Below are 11,793 nucleotides of genomic sequence, written 5' to 3' on the forward strand. Positions count from 1 at the left end.
AAACAAAGGAAGAGCAAGGAAACAAATGTGAAAGGAAAAGGCAAAGAAACTCCATAATCAACAAGATTAAGGTTTTTTTTCTTGTTCTTCCTTCTAATATTGTTTAAGAGATCGTATACTTTGTTTGCATGCCACTATTTATCTTACATACAGAACACTCCATGAATGTTTTGATGATTATGTAATCTGAATTTATTTGATTTATATGATTTGATTAGTCTAGTTTATTAAAAGAATGTAGAGGTTGATTCCTACCATGTACGCTTCACACCTATGTGAAATCAAGATATGTTATGTAATCTGATTTTTTATTTATAAATTCCAAGAAATTTAAGCTTGTTCCCTACCATGTATAATCATGAAATTGAGATTGAGGTGTATCGTGTAAGTCTGATCTCCTTGATTTGCCTGAGAAATAGTTGAGGATTGTAGGATTGGTGAAATAAAAAATGTTAGACATATTTGAAAGAATGTATGAAAAAATGTGCAATAGAAAAGTTTGAGGATTCATTTGCAAAAAAAAATATGAGAAAATCGGAAGAGTGAAGTATTTTAGGGTTTACATGCAAAAAAAAAAATGTTGAAGAATTTGAAAAGTTGAAAGTTTTGGACCTATTTGCAAAATTAGCATGACCATGTAAAAATATGAAGATCTCGGGTTTATTTGCAAAATTATGGAAAAATTGAAAAGAGAGAGAGAGAGAGAGAGAGAGAGAGAGAGAGAGAGAGAGAGTCTTATATGACATATTTGTATGAAACATGAATTTTGTGAAAAGAAAATAACTCAACGGGCTAATGTGAAAAACAATTTCATGAGAGGGGTTAAAATGAAAAAAAGGAGAAAATGGGGAATTTTGTGAAAAAGAAGGGTGTTTTATTTGTAGGAACACTTTTTTGACTAAACTCTTGAGGTCCAATGCAAAGTGGACTCTCTTCTTGAGAGTTTATTCATCCTTGGCACTTGACGCTCATAAGGAGGTCTTCGAAGCCCCTTTGAAAACTCTCTATATTTCTTTGACTAAAATGTTGAGCTCGAATGAAAGGTGAACTCTCTTCGTGAGAGTTTATTCATCTTTGCCTTTTGATGCTCACAAAGAGGTCTTGGAGGCTCTTTGAAACTTTTCACCTTTTTTGACTAAACTGATGAGGTCCAATGCAATGTGGATGATTTCTTTTTGAGAATTTCATCCATCCTTGCCTCTTGATGCTCACAAGGAAGTCATATGAGATTCTCTCATTGATAAACTGATGAGGTCTGTTAGTTCCTCCGGTGTGGTTTGTGGGTATTAAGTAACACTTAATCACTCATAGAAGTCTCACACAAACCAATAAAGAAAAAAGCACACAAACAAACACAAGGAGACACACAACGTTGATAACCCAGCTCAAGGCCCACTCGCTCACGTCCCGGGGGCCAAGCCCGAGATAAACAATCCACTAAAAGAGGTAAAAAAATAGATGAGTACAAACACTTGTCACTCACACTCTCAACAATGAAAGATCACTACCCTCTCTAGATTGTTCGTGCTCACACACTCTCCTCAAAGAGTCACTCAAGAGTCACACCTTACAATCTACGAGCAAGGTAACTTATATAGACGCCTCAACGTCCCAAATATAGCACATACCTCTTTTAGAATCTCCGCGGCTACTAATTTAAAAACCCCGCTGAAATTAGTCATGCAGAACTCCCCGTTAGTAACATAAGTTGCAACATGGCCCCTGATCACGACTGACCGAAGTTCCGTTACGCTATGGACGACCTCAAGACCCATCAACCTCCCGGCCATGCTTAGTCCGAGTCGATGCACCCAAATCTCCCGATCCCGACCGCCAGAACTAGCCTACCTCCTCGCCTCCTCATCACGCAGCCCCCTCGCAAGGGGCGCACGCCCTCTAGTGCCTTTCCATGAAACTTGCCAAACTTCTCCTAAATTTGGTCTTCAAAGATTCTCCAAACTTGATCTTCAATTCACCCAAGTTTGGTCCTCAAATCTTGTCACATTAGACTTCAATGATTCTCATCAAGGATTCTTCAAATCATATCTCCTTCATTCACACCATGAATAGATCTTTCTTTAATTAAGCTCCACCATATTTAATCTTCAATCAAATCACCCTAAATATGGTCTTGATATGATCTTGTCTTCAAGTTGTAAGGCATTGCCAAAAATAACTCCACCAAGATCTTTAAGATAGCTTCACCATGATCTTCAAGATATTTGGCTCCATGTTAGAGACTTACTAAAAAAATATCTCCACCAAGATCTTCAAGATGTTTCGCTTTGCACCCAAGTCTCCTTGCCATGTCACCATGCTTGCCACATCATCAATTATGCTTTGTCACCCTTGGTTGCCACGTCACTTGGTCTAGGTGTCAAATCATGCCAATAAATAGTGCGGTTGCACTAACAATCTCCCCCTTTGGCATAATTTGACACAACTGCTTCTGCACCCAGATCGACTCGCTACAACATTCTCGCTACAACACCGACCGGACATGCACTAAACCGACATCAGTATAACTTCCAGAACAACATCAATCGGAGAATGTAAACTACGATCGACATCAAGATATCATCTAGTTGCTTACAAAAATACTTGAGAAAAATATTACAAACCGCAACTAGTGAGACAAAAATACGATTAACCATAATGAACTCGACAAACATAACAATGTTTCAACACAATAAGACTAAATGTTCAAATGCCCAAGAAATGAAAAACAAATAACTAGTCGGGCCTCGTGCAAGCACACTTCTCCCCCTTTGTGACATAATTGATGCCGAAGTCTTTATGAACTGTTGCAAGCTTTTGTTATACCATCTTCAAAGAACTCCCCCTATCTTCGTGTTTCCTGGTCTTCATCTCCCCGAGTCGCTGGGCCATCGTCTTCTTCTTCTTCTTCTTCTCAAGAATTTCCAGCGTAGATAGAATCTTCTCGCTTTTGTTTGGCAATGATGAACAATTCTCGCAGATAATGCTCAGCTACCTCCTCTCCACATCTTCTAGTTGCTCTTTCAACATCTTCTCATATTCTTCTTCTACCAATAGATTTTCCTCTTCTTCATCTTCAGGCATTGATGGTGGAGATACCCTTCCTACAGGTAAATCAATCTTCTTACCCTGGGCTCGAATCAGCTTTCGAGAAATCTTTAGCTTCTTCATCACGCGATCGCTTCTCCCTTCCCCGAAGTTGTACTCCATGTTGTAACAAATACCATGACAGCAGTGCAGGATACCCAAGTGATGTCGAGGAGCTTGTACAATCAGCTTCTTTCACAATATTCTGGAAAATCAGCCTTCCCAGATTGAACTTCTTGCCAAGCACTAACAAAGAAACAATAAAAAGTGCGAGCTCCTTCACTATGCTAGAATTGTGCGGGGCTGGTAACCAATTCTGAATGCCAAGTCTAAATGGAACATTGTACTTGGCCGTAAGGTTTGATGCTGGGAGTCTTGTTTCTACTCCCCATGACTCGCTTCTTCCTCCAAAGTGATCTCTTTCGTAGCTTCTTCATTCAACTCAAGCCCTTCTTCATAGTTTCCCTTCACCTCGGGTTTAAACTCCAAGAATTTATTCGCATAAGTGGGAGTAAAAGGGATCCACTTACCCTCGAACATAGACTCTAGTGATCCCTTTGTCGATGGTAGAAATTACCCTAGAAACTCTCGACCAAGACAAACTCATAGCTTTCTCGAAAATGTTGCGGACTTTGTATAAACTTCTTTGTTGCAGCAGCTACCGCTAATCCCATACTTCTCAAAAGCTCCTTCATCAATCATTCTTTCAACCACAACTCCTCTCCCTTCAACAGATTCAAACTTCTTCTTGGATGCTTTGTCATAAAAACTGCCTTCATCACTCGCTCTTTGCCTGCTGGGTTGCTTTCTTCTTCTTTTCTTTCTTAGAGCTTGCTGATGGTTTCTCCCCCTGTTTTGTAGCTTCAGTACACTTTCTCTTGTGCCTAGGGGAAGCTTCTACTCCGGGATCAGAGAAAGACTTTCTTTTGCTAACCTTCTCCTTCTTCTGGGTTTTCTTCCTTGACTGGGCCTTCTTTTCTGACGCTACTTTCTTCCCTTTAGCAATCTGGGCAACACGATCTTTGAGTGGGATCTCATCAGAACTATGTGAACTGTCGGATGTTGCAGAAGATGTTATAACTGGTGCTGTGACATGTTCTGTTTCTATAGGTGCTTCAGCATGTCGGTGTAGATCACCCGTAACTTCACTTAGAATAGTAGTGCACTCTTCTTCAAAGACTAGTGGGAGCATCCGCATCCTTTCTCCAATAGTTTCTTCTGCTTGTGCTTGGTCTGCTTCTTTTCTCGCAAAGATCTTCATCCCTAGCCTCGTCGCTTCTTCTCGAACCTTCTCCCACTCGGGAACATGAGTGGAGTCCTCCCTGCTCATCTTCCTCCTGCTCTCCCGAACATAGGCTCCCTGGAAAAGACTCACGAACCCATCTCAAAAGATCATCTCTGCTCTTTGACACCAAGGCAAGTCTTGAGACGATGTTCCCGCTTCTCTTACTTCAGCATCCTGAGAGGAAACATAAGGGACAATCGCTTTCCCCAAATCTTCTCGATTCTTCTCTCCTTGGTGGGCTTCCTCCCGAAATCAGCTCCCTCTCATCCTTACTTCCGCACTCGGACAAGAATTTCTGTAGGGGTCGGTGGAGCACGGCTGGGCCATCCTCTTTGTCCTCATCTTTTTCTCACCTGCCTCGCTTTCTTCTTCTCTCTCTCCCGATTTCAAAAACAATCTTTTGGAAACAATTTGGGATATTAGGGTTTTTATGCCCCCATTAAGTAGTTATAACTTCCAAGGCACCCTTTAAAAAAATCTCTTTTTCAAAAAAATAATCCCTCTCCTTTTTGAATATACTTTCCTCCTTTTTATTTCCCTTTTTGTTTTTGTTTTTTTTTTTAAACTTTGAGAGACATCAAGAGATTTTCACTCCTTGGAGTGTTTTGCTTGTTGACTTTCATAGGACCTCGGTCAACATATTGATTGTTGTACCATAATGTCTGTACCTGGTCTCGATTTATCACCATCTTCAAACCCCGAACTCGAGGACTCTTCTTCTTCTCTTGGTACTTCACCTTTTCGAATCCACAATTTCTTGATTACAATAGTCTTCCCTCTAACTTTTCTTTTAATGATTGCTTCTTCATGTCCAATTATTCTTCCACTTTTTCAAGTCTTCTTTCAATTTGTTGCACTTGGGTCTTATGTGGCGCTTTCTCCACAATGAAAGCATGTAGGCACTTCACTTTTTGGTTCTTCCTGCTTTTGACTTGTTTTTTTCTTTAACGCTTTTGTTGGGCAGCTTGACTTGACAAACACAACTCCCCGAATCTTCCTGTCTCTGACACTTGAGCTTTCTCCAATATACCCAATACCATGTCGGGCTTTTACTAGTTCTTCCAACTCGAAAGAATCTCGTCAAGCTTTGGCAAAGACTTCTTTGTTCATGGAGTCCAAGGTCTTCTCAATGATTGGAATGACTTTTTCTTTACATATACTCAACTCTTCCTCCAAGCGTTGGTTTTGCAAACATCATATCATTAAACTGCTCATTATGAGTTTATAGCTCGTGAGAAGATCATTTTTTTGTTACCTCATTGTACTCACTCGCCGCTCTAATGGATGTTGTAGCCGATGTCAGCAACATATTCTCGCAACAGGCGTGGATCCATTCATCACAGCGAGAAATGACGATGATGGTTGCTCGCACTTCCTTCATCGCCTTCTCTTCAAGACTACCATCCGAGTCATCACTCCATCTAGCATTCGAAAGGATTTTTCCTTTCTTTCCGAGAGTATTAGCACAATCGGCTTGATAATGCCCAAAGCCTCCACATTCTCTACACTTGATCTTTATGAGACGATCTTCAATTTCTTCCTTTTTGTGATGATCTTCGACTTCTTCCTTTTCTTTATTTAGACCATCTTTTCTTTGAAATTTCTTGCCTTGTGTCTTGTATCTTCCGAGCATGTCATGCATCTTTCTTGACAAGAAAACAATTTCTCTATCCTCTTCGCTCTTCATCCTCGCTTATAACAAAGATGTTGTAACTCTTTTCCTGCTTTTATCGCTTTCAACCTTCAAGGCTATATCTTCTATTCTTCTTTTCTGGATTGAGGTTCATCCTCATATGCTTGCAAAGACCCCATCACTCGTCCAGTCATAGTTGAGATGTCTCTAGCTTCTTCTATTGCTGAGATTTTTGCATCAAATCTTCTTGGGAGAGATCTAAGTGTCTTCCGAACTAGCTTCTTATCTGAATACTCCTTGCCGAGTTGGTAGGCTTGATTTGCAATGTCCATCAATTTGGCATTGAACATGGCTATCGCCTCATCTCTCCCATCCCGAGATTTTTCAACATAGTTGTTAACATTTGAAGTTTGGATTCTCTACCAAGTTGGTACCTTCATGTATGGTTTGAAGAATCTCCCAAGCTTTCTTGGCACACTCGTGATGTTGCAATATATTTGAACCGGTTCTCATCAACTCCTCCAAAGATTGCATTGAGAGCTTTCCCATTAGCGCTAGCTTTTGGCGCATGTCTTCGACACTCCAATGCCTTTTTCTTCTTCATAATCACGCTCTCATCTTCATCAACTAGAGTAGGAGGAGACCATCCTTCTTCTACATCACTCCATGCACTTTCATCAATGGACTTGATAAACGCCTTCATGCGAACCTTCCAATATGGATAGTTGGATCCATTAAGCAACGGTGGTTGTGCGACGGAAGCTCCTTCTTTTCCAGCCATCAATGGAACTTGTTAGGACCTCGCCGACTTTGAAACCAAAGTGAAAAACTGGCGACCAATGCTCCCGATACCACTTGTTAGTTCCTCCGTGTGGTTTGTGGGTATTAAGTAACACTTAATCACTCATAGAAGTCTCACAAAACCAATAAAGAAAAAGCACACAAACAAACACAAGGAGACACACAACGTTGATAACCCGCCTCGAAGGCCCACTCGCCTACGTCTGGGGCCAAGCCCCGGAGATAAACAATCCACTAAAAGAGGTAAAAATAGATGAGTACAAACACTTGTCACTCACACTCTCAACAACTGAAGATCACTACCCTCCCCTAGATTGCTTTGGTGCTCACACACTCTCCTCAAAGAGTCACTCAAGAGTCACACTTTGCAATCTACGAGCAAGGTAACTTATATAGACGCCTCAACGTCCCAAATATAAGCACATACCTTTTTAGAATCTCCGCGCTACTAATTTAAAAACCTCGCTGAAATTAGTCAGTTGTAACTCCCCGTCTAGTAAACATAAGTTGCAACATGGCCCTCTGATCACGACTGACCGAAGTTCTGTTACGCTATGACGACCTCAAGACCCATCAACCTCCCGGTCATGCTTAGTCCGAGTCGATGCAGCCCAAATCTCCCGATCCCGATCGCCGCAACTCAGCCTACCTCCTCGCCTCCTCATCACGCAGCCCCTCGCAGTGGGCGACGCCCCTTGTCGCCTTCCATGAAACTTGCCAAACTTCTCCCTAAATTTGGTCTTCAAAGATTCTCCAAACTTGATCTTCAATTCACCCAAGTTTGGTCCTCAAATCTTGCTACATTAGACTTCAATGATTCTCATCAAGGATTCTTCAAATCATATCTCCTTCATTCACACTCATGAATAGATCTTTCTTTAATTAAGCTCCACCATATTTAATCTTCAATCAAATCACCTAAATATGGTCTTGATATGATCTTGTCTTCAAGTTGTAAGCATTGCCAAAAATAACTCCACCAAGATCTTTAAGATAGCTTCACCATGATCTTCAAGATATTTGGCTCCATGTTAGAGACTTACTAAAAATATCTTCACCATGATCTTCCAAGATGTTTGCCTTGCACTCCAAGTCTCCTCGCTATGTCACCATGCTTGCCACATCATCAATTATGCTTTGTCACCTTGGTTGCCACGTCACCTGGTCTAGGTGTCAAATCATGCTAATAAATAGTGCGGCCGTGACTCAACAATAATCAATAACTATAGCTTACATCAACGGCAATAGCTCACAGGTCAGTCGCAGATCAAAAACATATGCTTGGGCTGTAAATAACTGTCTCCCAAAACATACAATCTGGCCCATATATCTTTTACTCATCATATACTCCATCTTTCTGTATGCTCCCTACGCCTTTATACTTCACATCTATGCGCAAAATATTAGTGGTCGTGATCTTTGGCATTCTAACAAATATCTAGGATAAAGGGCACCTTCCCATCGACAACCCATTTCCAGCGAACAAACGAACCCGTGGTAAAGCTAAAAGCATGGATTAGGGTCATTTCACGAGTGACAACTAAATGGAAATCTCTGCAGATAAAGGGAAAGAAAAGAAGAACCGCGGATCAAAGCTGCATCGATGGGACATGTTAGAAATAGTTTTATAATAAGTTAGAATAATCTCACATGGAAGAAGAAACAAATTAGGAGAGTCATGTCTCGAATTTGGAATTAGATTTGCATCTAAAATATTTCTACTAAATCTATTTCTAAACTTGAAAATAGAATTGAAATAGAAAGTATTTTAATTTGGAAATTTAGCAAACTGATTTTTAAATGGTTTTCATTCCATTTGTGTTTTCTAAATTTATAAATGAATAAGTTTTTGTTGCAAAATCCATTTCTAAATTCCTGGGAATAATAGATCACGCTTACTTCTATTGCTAATAAATTAACAATGCTTTTGCTTCCAAATGTGTAAACCGAATTAGTAAGGATTAGAATTGGACGGGTTATTTCCTCGAACTAGATAAACCTAAAATGTAGGGTTTTCAACAATCGGCCAGCATATCACCCATGTTGATGTACCAAATTGAGACTTTATGAAGATTACTTCTTACTATGTATACCTGAAATAGGCGAAAGTGTAGATATATATGTATCATCTTCAATTCTCAAACCAATTTCCTCACATCTCCAACAAAATCATATATAATTTCATATCTCTTTCCAAAATTGGAATTGCTATAGTTTTTAATGGAAAGTAGAGAAAGTATCTGAAGTGGAAACAAAACCTGCAGGAGAAAAGTACTCTTCTCGTGGTTTTGCTTTGAAGGAAACAAAACGATGGATTAAAATATAGAGTATGCATTTATATCATTTTATCCTTTTTATTTTTAATTATAAACACCACAAAATCTCTCTCAAAAGCTCTCACATAAATCCATCTAGACCCTTAAAAAGTCAATTGGCATACTGACTCTCAAATTCTCAAATGATCATCTAGCTGTCCTCAGAGATGAATTAATTTTATATAACTATATTTCTACCCCTATCTCTCTCTCTCTGTGCTCCTTCATAGCACTTTGCTTTGATTTGTCGTAATCGTAGTTTCACCGGTGGCCAGCAAATATTTCTAATATTATAATCGCATGTACTATAAATGTTTTTGTAACGATATTAATGCTCATATTAGTAGTCTTATATATATATATATATATATATATATAATAACAATTGTAACATTATTTCTCAAACCTTTCCAATCAACACCGTGATATTATAAATATTGTGGTGTCAATTATTTTATTTGTTATGTTATAATTTAATAAGATTTTTAGGAATATTTAAATATTTTCCGTGATATTATAATATAGTGTCAATTAGCCTTTATTTGCTTATGTTATAATTTAATAAGATTTTTGTAGGAATATTTAAATACTAAAATAAATAGTTTAATCAAATCACATATTCATCAAGAACTCTCAACTATAACTTTTATCCGATGGGACTCCTGGCCTCTATAAGTAACTACCACAGTAATCCAAGACGTAAAGACATTCTTATGCCACGAGTTTGCACTCTAGCTGTATTATATATAACCTGTAGATATATTGTCAAATTATCTTGAAAGATCCAATGCTTTTACTTTAAAAATTATTAAATCGATGGTAATCCAACCCGATGTAGGTACCCTAGCTTTTCACATCTCGATTCTATAAGAGTACTATTAGCCAATCGCAGCTCCTCGGGACTCATATCTCTCCAAGTCTCTCCCACTCTATGATTTTTCTAATATTATTAGTATTACTATTATTATTAATTACTATTATTATTATTATTATTATTAAATGATATTGCAAATTAATGGCCACGATGATGTATGGCGATCTTACTATCTCATACCTTTAAATAAAAGCAAACTTGGATAAAACTCAAATACAAATAAACGTAAGAAACTCCACTCAGAACATCATCCTCTCTCTCGTAGGCTGGCTTTGACATCACGATGGTGTCCACATTTTCGGTGTCCCAACATCTCTCTCCCTCCAACCCCCGACTTCCCTTCCTCGACGCGGCCCCCACCCGCTACCATGACCCGCCTCCTCTCCGATTTCAACATTATCATCATCATCACAAAAGATCACGGAGAGGGCTGTGTAGACTTCAAGCTAGTAATCGTACGACATCAATCGTAGCTAGACCCATTCGGCTCCAAGTCGGAACTTCACAATATATCTAGCCTCTACCCAATGGGTCATATGTCTCGTGTAGTGCATCAAAAGATAATTGTAATTTACTAATGCGATATATATTTCAAGTGATAAGGAAAGTAGGTAGGAGATTTTATTTCTAAGAAGGGTATAAAATGTAAGAATAGGAAAAGATTAGGAGAATTGGAGATGGTGATATTTTCTTTCGCTAATTTCCTTTTGATTTTTATTTAAAATAATCGAGTCATGCTGAGGCTAAAGAAAAAGAAGAACTCAATCCCCAAATTAAACTTGGATTGAATATTTGATATTGCTGTTTTGTTTTTGTTGACAAATATTATGTTTTAAAGAAGAAGAGTTGAAGCACTATTTTCCTAAAATTTAGGTTATGTTGCTTAAATTTCTAATGTGATTTCGAGTCATTGCTGGAAGTCGGTACTATTTAAACGCAGAGCAAAAGCATATTGGAAAAGCTGTGTGAATAGGAATTCAAAACATGTTTGATTATCTTCACGGAAAATGTAAACTATAGTGGTGCAATATGTCAATTATTACAATGTTTGAATCTCTCTCCTCCACTATTACTTTTAGAACCTACTTATGTAAAAACTTCTTTATGTAAATTTATTTTAAAATACAATCAATGCCAAATTTTAGCTATCATTAAACATTGTTTATCTTTATTGACTTTAATTTTATGATATATATATATATTTAAAAGATACTCGCAACATTGAAAGACAGACCATCGCTTTACTAGTTAAGTGTGATTAACACAATTATATGAAAAAGATACACCAAGAGACGAAAATGTGCCTAATCAAAATGGTGTGAGTTGTTTAAAAGAAAAACATAAAAATTATTTATAATTATTATTATATAAAACAGTATTATCATAATCACAAATATAGTAGTCAGCCCTTGGTTAAGAGATTTTGGCTTATACTATAAATTTCTAAGAAAATTTGAATATGATAATAAATTACATATTATTATTATTATTATTATTATTATTATTATTATTATTATTATGTAAAACCACTTCTTTTTAATATATTATTACTATTGTTATTATTATTTTGCCCCTTTTCTAGTCCATATATATATCAAAGTCCTTTTTCAAGATATGTTGACACTTTCCATGAATCATTAGATGGTTGTCATTTTATTTCTTTAAAAAATCTGCATCATGTTAATCTATTGTTATTATTATTGCTAATATCAGTATTATTGCTTTTTTTTTTTACTTATTTTCTCATCCATACAACGTAGCTTCCTTTCAAAGTGGCTGTTTCTGTTTTGGTTTGATAGAT

Source organism: Dioscorea cayenensis, chromosome 10, assembly GCF_009730915.1.
Source record: "Dioscorea cayenensis subsp. rotundata cultivar TDr96_F1 chromosome 10, TDr96_F1_v2_PseudoChromosome.rev07_lg8_w22 25.fasta, whole genome shotgun sequence".
In the NCBI taxonomy this organism is placed as follows: Eukaryota; Viridiplantae; Streptophyta; class Magnoliopsida; order Dioscoreales; family Dioscoreaceae; genus Dioscorea; species Dioscorea cayenensis.